The sequence below is a fragment of the Typopeltis vanoorti genome, chromosome 21 (genome assembly GCF_054136105.1).
Source record: "Typopeltis vanoorti isolate ZY-2024b chromosome 21, IOZ_Tvanoo_1.0, whole genome shotgun sequence".
NCBI classification, from domain to species: domain Eukaryota; kingdom Metazoa; phylum Arthropoda; class Arachnida; order Uropygi; family Thelyphonidae; genus Typopeltis; species Typopeltis vanoorti.
Genome location: NC_143569.1, coordinates 85,731,129 through 85,744,197, shown reverse-complemented (window position 1 = coordinate 85,744,197; position 13,069 = coordinate 85,731,129). Strand labels below are relative to the sequence as shown.

The 13,069-nt window shown below is 37.4% G+C and overlaps 1 protein-coding gene across 2 annotated transcripts in view; it reads right to left on the bottom strand.

Annotated features, from left to right (window-relative positions):
* The window catches only part of LOC150095072 (intraflagellar transport protein 81 homolog), a 397,333-nt gene that overhangs the window by 57,240 nt on the left and 327,024 nt on the right, over nt 1-13,069 (bottom strand). The gene's annotated exons all lie outside the window — the stretch shown is intronic.

Genomic DNA, 13,069 nt, shown 5'->3' with positions numbered 1-13,069 from the left:
ACTACCAAATGGGTCAGATGTTGCACTATCCAGGTATTTGCTTACGCTTGGACTCGGTGAACTTTATATAGTTTCTATATTCAGCATGCAACTCTTTGAGTTTCTTATTCGGCTATGAAACAATATGGGATGTAATATCCCTTAACTTAAATAAATTTCTTTTGTTTGTGATAGAAGTTTGTATGGCAAACAATCTATAAAGAATAAATAAATATTATCTAAACACAATAATATTGAAGCACGTTATATTTATCTTTTGTTTTTATACTTCAAGTGATAATCAACGGTACCAATCAAGGGGCATTATTTTATAGTCCTATTTATTTATATGCAATTATCAAAAGTGAATACTTTTGATAATTGGTTAAAATGGTGGTAACAGTAACTATAATATTTTATTTAATCAAATCACTTTGTTCGGTTACTGTATGAGTTTGTCATTTAATATATTTCAAAAAATTATGTTTTTTTTTTTTGTTTTTTTTTTGAAAAAATAAAAAAGTAAATAAGAAGAGGGACTCGTAAATTTGAGAAAAATTTAACAAAGGGCTTGGGCGAGCCCACTATAGTTCACCAATGATTATACATATGCTGAAGAATCAAGGGCAATCTCTATTATAAGAGATGAAAGAATATTAACAGAAGAATTAGATTTTATTCTCAAATGTTAACTAAAAATGGATATCCAAAAAAAAAAATTACAAAAAGAATACTTTTTTTCCAACCCCTCTCCACAGCAAATCCAGGACACTCATTACAGGACTTCAATTTCCATTCCTTTTGTTAGCATGCTTTCACAAAAAATTGCCACCCTCCAAAGGTCTCACGAATTTTGGTAGCCTTAAAACCGATTAGGACAGTAGGGAAATGTTACACTCACCTAAAGACCACAATGCTTTCAATAAACATCCTGGAGTTTACAACATTCCTTGTTCTTGTGGCCTGAATTACATCGAACAAACTTCAAGAAGTCTAGAAATAAGACAAAAAGAGCACACTGGAGACACAAACAAAAACAGAGAGGACAGTTCTGTTTACCATTCCACTTTTCCAACACCAACCATAACATTGAATGGGATAAAAGTACTATACCATACATAGAAGATGACTACAGCTCCAACAACATAAAAGAAGCTGCAGTAGTAATCTGCTCACAAGGCATCCTGAACAGAAACCAAGGGATAATCCTTTGTGATATCCGGAAATCACTCATAAGATCTCTCCACACATCATAGTTTAATTTTACAGCTAATTATTATTATTACGTGACTTTTCCAGGGAGTCCAAGCCTCATTGAGGGAAGACACCTACTCTACATCTCTCTCTGTCTACACCAACGCCATCTACCACCCACCACCACCACCACCACTAGTATTTTCACAGACAATCACAAACATCCACACCTGCTCAACAATGACTGTCCAAGTACTAACATCTATGCTCCACGTATTTGTATTGAGTAACGGTTTCTATGAATTAGATTTCCATTTTTCAGTTATGTATTGATTTGTAATCTAAGCTTCATAGTTTAGATTACAAGTTGCAAAACAAGTGTTCTCTGCCAGGTTGGCAGCAAAACGACCATGGGTCGTTTTGCTGCCAACCTGGCAGAGAACACTTGTTTTGCTAATCTTTCCTCGCCTATTCTGTTTAAGTGACCATACCACCTGAGATTAGCTCTGCTAATGCATTCCGGATTCTGACAATGTCAAGTTCTTTCCTAATATCCTCGTTTTTAATATGATACTGCCATTGATCCCAACTGTTCACGCCTATAATCTTTCTCAGGACTCTCATATCTGTGGTCTCTAGTCTTTGGTCAAGTGTTTTACTTCTGACCCAGCTCTCAGATCCATAAGTTAAAACTGGTTTGAACACTGTCTTCTATACAGCTAATTTAGTGTTCCGACTAATTTCCCTCTTATTCCATATGAATTTATTCAACTGACTTCCCACCATACCAGCTTTGTTGATTCTGTTGTCTATTTCTATATTTAATTTACCATCTTCAGTAAAAATCGTGCCTAAATAGCTGAAATGTTTTACTTGTTCCACAGGTTCTCCATTCACAACACAGTTGACATTTTCAATGATTCTGCCTATTTTCATTGTCTTTGTCTTTTTATTGCTGACCTTCATACCATATCTATTACAACAGCTATTCAATTTAGTCAGAGAATCTTGCAGACTTGTAGCGGTTTATTTAGAAGTATAACATCATCTGCATAAAGCAAAGAGCTGACATTAACATCTCCAATTTTGATATCATGTTTAATACCACTTTCCTTCATAATGTGATCCATATAGATAATGAATAACAGAGGGGATAATGTATATCCTTGTCTCACACCAGATTTAACATTAAACCACCTTCTTGTTCTTCCTTCAATTCTAACTGCTGACTTACAACTCAAGTAAAGACTAAGTATTGCTTGATATAATGCCCCATTGACACCATATAACTGCAGCGTATTGAATAGCTTCTCTCTTGGCACCTTGTCATTAGCCTTTTGCAAATCGAAAAAACTTAAATACAGATCTTTGTTATATTCCCATGCTTTCTCGACTATTTGTCGTAAAGTGAAGATCTGATCCTGACAGCCTCTATTTGGCTTGAATCCAGCTTGTTCTTCACCAAGCTTTTCTTCCACAATTCTTCTCAACCGTTTCTCAAGTATACTTGCATAGATCTTGCCAGGAACACTCAGTAGGGAAATACCTCTGTAATTCTCTCATGCAGTTTTATTTCCCTTTTTATATATGGGTACTATGAGAGCTCTACTCTGATCATCGGGAATTCGTCCCTCTGTCCAGGCTTTCTGAACTATGCAGTGCAGCCACTGTAAGACTGTTATACCACCATACTTCAGCATTTCTGGTAGAATATCATCTACTCCAGCTGCCTTTCCACATTTCAAGCCTTTGATGGCTTTTTCTACTTCAAGTATGGATATGTATTCCTGACTGCATGCCTGGTCAGTGTTTTTTTACCACTGTGCTGTCATCACTGCTTGTTTCATTTAGCAGTTTTGAAAAGTAATTACTCCATACTTCAAGGATATCTTTTTCTCCCGTTTTCATGTCACCTTTATCATCTCTAATTCCTTTTACAGCACTCTTTCCTCCATTCTTAAGCTTCTTCAACAACCTCCAGAATATTTTGCCACCTTCTTGATATTAATTTTCTATATTCTTGTCAAAGTCCTCCCATGACTTTTGTTTGGCTAGTTTTACACAGTGTTTAGCATTCTTGCATTTGTCTCTATATTCTCTAAGAGCACAAGCTGACTTATTTGACAGGAACTTTTCGTATGCTTTCTTCTTTTCCTTCACTGCCTCTTTAACTTCCTGTGTCCACCAGGGAGTTCTGATTTTTTTATCCTTACAGACAACCTCACCACATGCCTCTTCGGCAGAATCAATCAATGTTTTCTTCAGAGTTTGCCACTGAATCTCCAAGGTTTGATTCCTGTTCTCAAACTCTTTCATTTTTTCTTCAATAATCTTTGTGTATTTTAGTCTACAGCTCACATCTGAGAGCTGCTCAGCTTTTATTCGCTTTAAAACTTTCTTACATGTTATTCTTTTCAATATGAAATTCAATTTTATTCTGCTCAAGACTAAATAGTGATCACTTCCAATTTCAAATCCTCTGTACACTCTGGTGCAGGACACCAGAGTGTACAGAGGATTTATACACATATATACAGGGAGAAAACATCACTATCAACAATAACATAGTCAATGAGACTTTTCTTATTCCTAGCCTCTTCTCTCCATGTGAATTTGTGCACATTTTTATGTTGGAACATGGTGTTAGTAATAACCAGTCCATGTCCTGAGCAGAAATCCAATAGGTATTTGCCATTATTATTAGCTTTGCTCTTTTCTCCAAATTTTCCCAAAATATTTTTGTATGTCTCACAATCATTTCCTACTCTGCTGTTTAGATCTCCAACTTTTCCTTTTTCATTGTGTCAGTTGCTTTTTCTAAAGCCTCAAAAAATTCCTCCACTTCTACCTTAGTAGAACCTTCTGTGGGACCATAGGCACAAATAAGTCTCATTGTCCAGTTCGCCATTCTCATATTTGCCCACATTACTCTACTTGAGACTGACTGCCATTCAAGAAGATTAGCCTCGCATTTTGTGTTGAATACTATGACTACTCCTTCTTTTCCTTGATTGTCATTGTCTGAATATAACATTTTGTATTTATTGCTCAGAAAGATCTCACCAGTTTTGATCTTTTTTGTTTCAGTCACCCCTATTATGTCGATCTGGTACTTATCTAATTCCTCAGCTAGCTCCATTTCTTTGCCATTCAGGCTTCTTATGTTGATAGTACCGATCTTTAACTCTGGTGATGTTGAGTTGGGGTTTATTTTCAGATTTGTTCCAGTAGCTGACTTTTCGCTGTTCGCCCTAGTTCCCTGGCGAAAACAACGGGGGCCTTGTTTAACTGGGCGACGCCCCAGCCGGCATGAAATTTTGTCACGTTGTACCATCATTCTATATTTTGGTTTAACCAATAAGAATACAATTTGGTCGGCTAAATCCCAAATTGCCAGCCCATCCTTGTCCGTTCAGTATCCAAGTAGATACCCAACAGGGTGCACCACGAGAAGGTGAGGATTGGACATTAGGTCAGAAGCCCTGGTCGGTTCTCCGCATTCCTTTAAAGGCTATGTGGAGGTCTCCTCTCAGTTATACAGCTTTGACCTTTAAGCACCCCCTTAAGCACACCCCTTAAGCATGATACGTGAATATTGAAATTATTATTATCTATATATTATTATTATTATTATTCAGGCTTCCATGGAGTCAAAAGACTCATCCTGGCAGGTCCTTCCTAAGAAACCCAAAGTCTATCAAGATTCATCGAGGGAAGGTCACCCCGTAAGAAACACAAAGTCTATCATACCACTACTTAAACTCATTGACTGTTCTCACTCTCACCACTCCATCAGGCAATGCATTCCATGGTTCAACCACCCTCCATGCAAAGAAACCATTCCTCACCCTCTTGTTCACAGTTTCCTTTTGTAACTTCCAGGGATGACTTCTTGTCATCACTCCTTCCTGCTGTTTAACCAAGCGAAAGAACTCCAGAACTCCCCAGTGTCAACCCTGTAAGCACCTTTCAACAGTTTAAAAGTCTCAATCACATTACCTCTCCTTCTTCTATCCACCAAACTCTGCAATCCACATTCCTTCAGCCGATCCTCATAACTATCATTGTACAGCCATGAAATCATCTTTGTTATCTGACTTTGTACCCTTTCCAAAGTTAATTTATCCCCTTCAAATCCTGGGAACCAAATCTGAGAACAATAGTCCAAGTGTGGTATGATTAGGGTCTTATACAACGGAATGTTAACTGTTTTATCTCTGCAGGTCAGCGTCCTTCTCATTATTGCAGCAATCCTCTGTGTTACCTTAACCACCTTTGCAATATGTCCCCTAAATTTCAGGTTTCTATCAATCACCAACCCCAGATCTCTTGTCTCCCCTACTTCCTCCAGTATAACTCCTCCCATAGAGTATGTAGTGTCCCATCGATGTTTCCCAAACCTCAAGACCTTACATTTTGCTGCATTAAAACGATACGCCCATTCATTTGCCCATCTATGTAGCTTATTCAAATCCCCTTGCAGGGACTGCTGCATCTGCACTATTACTAATAATCCTTCCCAGCTTCGCATCATCCGCAAACAACTGAATATCCACTTGCAATCCTCTGACAATGTCATTGATATAAAGGTTAAACAATATAGGTCCCAGTACTGAGCCCTGTGGGACCCCACTTGTAATCCTCTGCTTCCTTGAAACTGCCACACCATACACAACTCTCTGATACCTATCGGACAGCCAATCCTGAATCCAGTTGACCAATCTGACATCCAGACCCATGTGTGCTGAAACCTAAATATCAGCTTATCATGTGGCACCCTGTCAAATGTGTTCACAAAGTCTAAGAAAATGGCAGTATATGCCTTTCCCTCATCTAATGCTCTTGAAACTTTATTATAAAAGGCTAGCATATTGCTAAACAAGAGCACCAATTCACAAATCCATGTTGACTCTCACAGATTACATTACCCTCATCTGCCCAATGCTGTATACAGTCTTTCACTACTTTCTCCAAGATCTTACTAACTACTGATGACACACAAACTGGCCTATAATTAGACACTTCCAGTCTGCTACCGCCCTTATGCAATGGCACTATCTTACCTTCCTTCCATTGCCTGGGCACCTTTCCCACAACCAGAATTTCATTGAAAAGCCAGGTCAAAGGCACTGTCAGTTCCCTAGCACATTCTCTCAAAACTCGTGGTGAAATACCATCCAGTCCCACAGCTTTACCGACATCCAGAGTACTCAGTATTTGAAACACACTCTTCTCCTGTACCTCTAAACCTCGAACCTGCCCATTCCCTCTAGCATTAAAACTGACTCCTCCAGGATGAAATACTCCAATAAAGTGTTCAATTGAACAATTCCATTATGTCCTCTGCATCAGTCACTCTATTCCCATTTTTATCCCACTATATCATTCTTCCACAGTAATTTCTCCTCCTACTGTCCACATATCTAAAAAAATTCCCTAGGATTTTCTTTGGATCTTAGGGCCAATCTCCTCTCATATTCCAGTTTCATCTTCGTTACCATACTTTTCACTCTTCTGGCCTGTGTCTTATACTCTTCAGGCATCTTCTCTTCACACCTGTCTCCTTATATCTCTTCCATAGCCTCTTTTTCGCATGCAATTCCTGTTTAATATTGTTTGTCATCCACTTTACTCCAAATTGTGTTCTCTTGTTCACTCGTGGTATACAACTTACCATTGCTGCTAACAAATATTCTTTCATAATTTCCCATGCAATAATGATATCCCAGCCATCCAATTCCTCCCTCCATGTAACTTCCCCAAGTTGACGTCTTAGACTATTATAATCATCTGCCTTATAATTCCACATACGTTCCTGTCTCTTTGATACTCCTGCATGTCTATTTATTTTCCAAGTCAAAACCATATGGTCACTTTCTCCAACATATATACATATATATAAATATTAATTCTTGTTTCTTTTATATTGTAAATTTATATACATTATGTGTGTGTTTTTGTATTGATGCAATACTGTATTCTACAATCTACTTGTGAAACATAAATAAATAAATAAATAATTATATAAAAATTTATTGATGTAATTATTTGTCTCCAAGCTTTGTCCCCTAATTTTTTCTGGAAAATTTTCTACGAATGCCCATGCTTGCAATAATGCTTTCTTTTCAGAGGAAACAAATTACCAACTGTTTATTTAATTAATTTCTTTCTCTCTTTTTTTTTTCTCAGTATACTAATGTATCTTGAGAAGAAGAAAAAAGAAATTACCATTTCATTGTACTTTCATCTAAAGTACGATGAAATGGTAATTCATCTTTTAGGCACTTATATAAAAACTGCATCCTTAGAGCTTTTAAAAAAATCTAATTTGACATAAGTCAGACTTTATTATTATTATCATTACAGGAATCTCCATGGAGTCAGTAAACTCATTGTGGGAGACCCAAACTATCAAAACAATATCTATCATATCTCTTCTCGAATTCATTTACAGATGAAGAACTCACAACTGAGTCAGGCAATGCATTCCACTCATTCACCACCCTCGGGCAAAACGCCTCATTCTCACACCCTTGTTAACCACACTTTTCCTTCATTTCCAGGGATGTCCTCTTGTTCTTCTATCACTATCACACAGCTGAAACATTTCCCCTGCATCAATCTTATCAAAACCTTTTAGTAATTTAAATATTTCTATCATATCCCCTCTTCTCCTCCTATCAACCAACCTCTGCAATCCACAAGCTCTCAATCTATCAATATAGGGAGCATTTTTTACATCACTCACCAACTTAGTCACTCTCCTCTGAACCCTCTCCACAACCTCCTCATCTCCAAGGAATCCACCTGACCAGACCTGAGTACAGTAATCCAAATGTGAAAGTATCAATGGCTTTATAAAGGGGAATAATAACCTCTTTATCTCTGGTTGTTAGTGTGTTCCTTAATAATCAAGTAATCCTATGTGCAATCTTGGACACCTTAGCAATGTGTGCCCTGAACTTCATCTCCCTATCCACCAACACCCCTAAGTCCCTAGCCTCATCAATCTCTTGGAGTACTGTTCCATCGATGTAGTACACAGCTGGTAATCTTTTAATTCCTAAATTAGTTGGAAGGGGACCAATCGTTCGATGCTGTCGGCACACTCTCCCTCGATGAGTCTTTGGACTCCCTGGAGGTGTCAAAATAATAATAATAATAATAATAATAATAATAAATTTATAACTTTCCACTTTTCCACATTCAACTGACATCCATTACCCTTTTCCCATTTTGCCAGCTTATTTAAATCATCCTGCAAACTCTCAACATCAGCATGATTTATTATTGCTCCACCCAACTTTGCATCATTAGCAAACAGCCGAATATCTCCCTTTAAGCCATTTCCTATATCATTTATGTACAAATTAAACAACAATGGCCTAAGCACAGAGCCCTAAGGCATACCACTGGTCACCTGTCTCATCCTGGACTCTACTCCTCCATACACCACCTTCTGGTATCTCTCCCTGAGCCATTCTCCTATCAATATCACCAGTCTAGTATCCATCCCCATCTGCTCCAATTTGCGCAACAGTATTCCATTGGGTATCCTGTCAAAAGCCTTAGCAAAATCCAGAAGTACCACTGTGTAGCCATTTCCTTTGTCCAACTCAGATGTCATTCTATTATAAAAAGTTAATAAATTGCTAAGGCAGGATCGACTGTTAACAAAACCATGTTGGCCCTATACAGTACCATATCCTGATCCACCCATTCTTAAATTCTTTTACCAATACTTTTACCACCACCACTCCCGAGATGGTGATTGGTCTGTAATTAACTACTGCAGTTTTAGAGTCACCTTTATGCAAAGGAACTAAACTACTTTGCCTTCCTTCCACTCCCTAGGAACCATACCACCAGAGTTCAAACTTAAGTTAAATAACCAAGTAAGAGGCACCGACAATTCCTTTGCACATTCACACAACACTCGAGCTAACATTCCATCTAGACCTACAGCACTGTTTTCATTTAAATTCTGCAATATACTAAGTACCTCTGATTTATTAACTTCAATTCTCACATTAGTTATTGCTACAGGTACAGAGATATCCTCACTTGGGTGATAGACTTTTGAAAATTGATCACTCAGTAACTCTACTATTACATCTGAATTTGTCACCTCAATACCATCAGTACCCACTAAAGTCATCCTTCCAAAGACATTCTTCCTTTTACTTGCCACATAGCGAAAGAACTCTTTGGGATTATCCTTGATCCCCTCAGCTAAGGTCTTCTCATAATCTGATTTAGCTTTTCTTACTATGCTGGTAACCTTCCTAGCTTAAGTGATGAACTGATTGCCTTTATCCTTGTAAATTCTCCATAACATTTTCTTTTTTTGCAGATCAAGCTTGATATTACTACTCATCCATCTAACGCCTATCTTGTTTGTCTTCCTGACTATGGGGACACAATCTGATACTGCCTTCCTCAGATACCTGCTGATTTTATCCCATTCACTGCTAACATCTTTCCCTTGAAAAGACAAAAAGCCACACTATACTTTAATTTAAAATCACATTTTCTAGCATAACTCAACACGACCGCCACGTTCACTAGCATTTGTGTTATTGCAATACGTTCTGCCATGGGACGGCTGCAAGCTCACTCCGAAGCTTGTTATAAGTGCCTAACCTGTAGTTCCGTATATACCCCTTCTTAAGAGAGAAATCCACAAATGTTGCAACCTCCCAAGTCAATACCACATGATCACTCTCACCAATTGGAGGTAACGAGGACACCTTACTTATGCATATATCCCCTGAACCAATGACTAGGTCCAACACTCTCACACCACGTCCCTTCGGTTATGTGCTGATTCACATAATTATCTCATAAAAGATGTATGAATTCCATTTCCTTTTTGCCATGTGATATTTCCTCCTTCCAATTTATAGCACCATAATTAAAATACCCCAAAATATTCACTAACCCTGCAATCATTGCACTAATTTGCTGATGCATGAATTCAATATCACTCCCTGTACCCTGTGATCTATAGCAGCAACCAACTGTATATTTGGTTGCGTTGGTCACTATTTCACACCAGACTGCCTCAAATGAAATATCATTCACATATCTATCATCTTGATGTACTACTTTCTTTGCAAAACTCATCAGCTATCATCAACAGTACTCCTCCCCTCATTCTATTTTCTCTATCCTCCCTGAAAATACCGTACCCATCACATTCAATTGCAGTGACCACATCTTCTGCTGACAGCCAAGTTTCACTAATGCCTACAACTTTTGGTGAGATTGTACTGACTAATGCCAACAATTTTTCCCTCTTATTTCGAATGCTTCTTGCATTAGTATACAAAAATTGCAGATTCCCTTTAGTTCTTGTACCAGCTTTAGAACCGATGTACATATCACTAATTTCAGTATTCCCATGCCAATTTTTATCCACTCTATTCTTCAATTTATTAGGTGAATAAGGATCAACAAATATACAATCACTGATAAGTTTCTCCCTCTTACACTCAACCTTTTCAATTTTAGTTTCCCTGCCCAATTACTTCAACTTGTTCAGAAAACAGTAACTTCTTCAATCGCTTATGACCTTCCAAATTCAGATGCAACCCATCTGTTGCATATAGCTGTCTGTTGCCTTCAAACACACTGCAGACATCAACAAATTCCAGACTTCTTTTTGCACATTCTTGCAATCATATCAATCATTATCATCGCTCATCTACTTAACTCATAATTGTCAAAACAAGGCAGCACACACACTATCCTCTCATTGACACGTTTCTTCTTCATGATATCTAACAATGTTCTTAAATCTTTTGCTACCCGATTTATACTACTATTCAGGTCATTTGTACCCACCATAACTATCATCTTTTTTGCATCATGCCTCTCTTTATTGCTAAAGCCACTCTCTCTCCATTTTTCCACCAGGCGAGCACTCCTCAGGCATACTGCTCTTTATACCCTTGATCATAGAATCACCATATATTTTACCACTCATAACTTCATTCAAGTCCAAACAAGCATCACTCATGGCCTCATTTTCTACGCTATTCAGCATGACTCTCCCAGTTTCATTACTCAATGCTCTTTTACTTACTCCCTCACTCTCACGACATCTTGTGTCTTCTAGACCTCTTGTCCCTTCATTCTGTTGACTCCCAATCACTCCCATACTATTTATTCATCAATCACCAAAGAATCTCCCATACTTAATCCTGTTCTAGTTACTTCAGCTAAAGTAATCTCCATCATCCTAATTTCTCTATTCAACATATTGAACTCAATTTTAATTTCCAGAACCTCCTTACTGAGCACTTCCAATTCCTCTTGCAGAAGATGAAGGTCACTTTTCATTTTCACGAACTCCTGCCAAAGTTCTTCCCATACGTTCCCGATGTCTGCTTTCATTCCTAATCGCTCCTGCCTATCCTGACACTTATCACATACATGGACATTTTCATTCTTCTCATTTAGCCAAACAGTTCACAGATCCTTCACATTCTTCGCCGCATATATATAGTAGTTTCTGCAACTCATCCATTGCAAAAAATCCAATGCAGAACCAGACTTTCGTATAGAAGTCCTCCGAGCTGCTGATGTACATCACTTGTTGGACACCATCTTTAGACACTGAAGTAGTGAAATAAACAGCAGCAAAAACACAATATATACAACAGAGTTTCAAACAATAACACCACTGAAGGATACTCGTACCCAACCGAAGCACAACTGCAGTACAATTTTAGACAAAAAAGCCACACTATACTTTAATTTAAAATCACATTTTCTAGCATAACTCAACACGATTGCCACGTTTACTAGCGACCTTCCCTTTAAGCAATAACATAAACTATGTCTGTTTATAAATGGTTTCTAGTCAGGCAATATATAAGAAAAAGCTGTGAATAATTATTGGAATAGAGACCAGCAACAATTAAAGAGACACAAAGGATAGAGGTAAAAGCTAAAAATTATCATCGCTCATCATTATAATAGAGGCACTAGGATAGAGGTAAAAGCTAAAAATTATCATCGCTCATCTACTTAACTCATAATTGTCAAAACGAGGCAGCACACACACACACACACACACAAGCACACACACACACACACACACTATCCTCCCATTGACACTTTTCTTCTTCACGATATCTAACAATGTTCTTAAATCTTTTGCTACCCAATTTATACTACTACTCAGGTCATTTGTACCCACCATAACTATCATCTTTTCTGCATCATGCCCTCTCTTTATTGCTAAAGCCACTCTCTCTATTTTTCCAACAATAGTCTAATAAACAGATAAATGAAACATTAACATTTCATTTATCTGTTTATTAGACTATTGTTTGTTTAAGAAGTTAAACAAATATGTACATTCCTTAAGAGAATGTTGGCTTCAAGAAATACTGTACTATAGGATATTAACTCTTATGTTTGGAAGATTTAGATGGTAGACAATTTTTGCCACCTACCATGAAAGTATCATCTCGCTGCTTACTGAAGTGATTGATAAAGTAGCCTATTTAATCTGTTGAGAGTGAGAATGAGATTATCAAACCATTAGCTCATCCACAGTTCTAGATATATTACAGGTTTGCAAATCTTTCAAATTCAAGGGTGGGATTCTCGTCTTTTTTTTTTTTTAAGCTATCAAAACACATAGCATGATGTATATTATATTAGCAGAAGAGCAAGAAATCCAGTTCAATCCATTTAACTAAATTTAAACACTGTCAAAGTAGCATATAATTTACTAAGATGTAAACAATCTGCATAACTCAGAATTTATTTTTTTTTTATTGGGTTTGAAGTATTTGCAGATTTGTGAAATGTCAGATGTTACAGAACATGAGGAATGGTGTAACTTGTTATGAATGTTACTGTTATTAAACTTTACACTAAA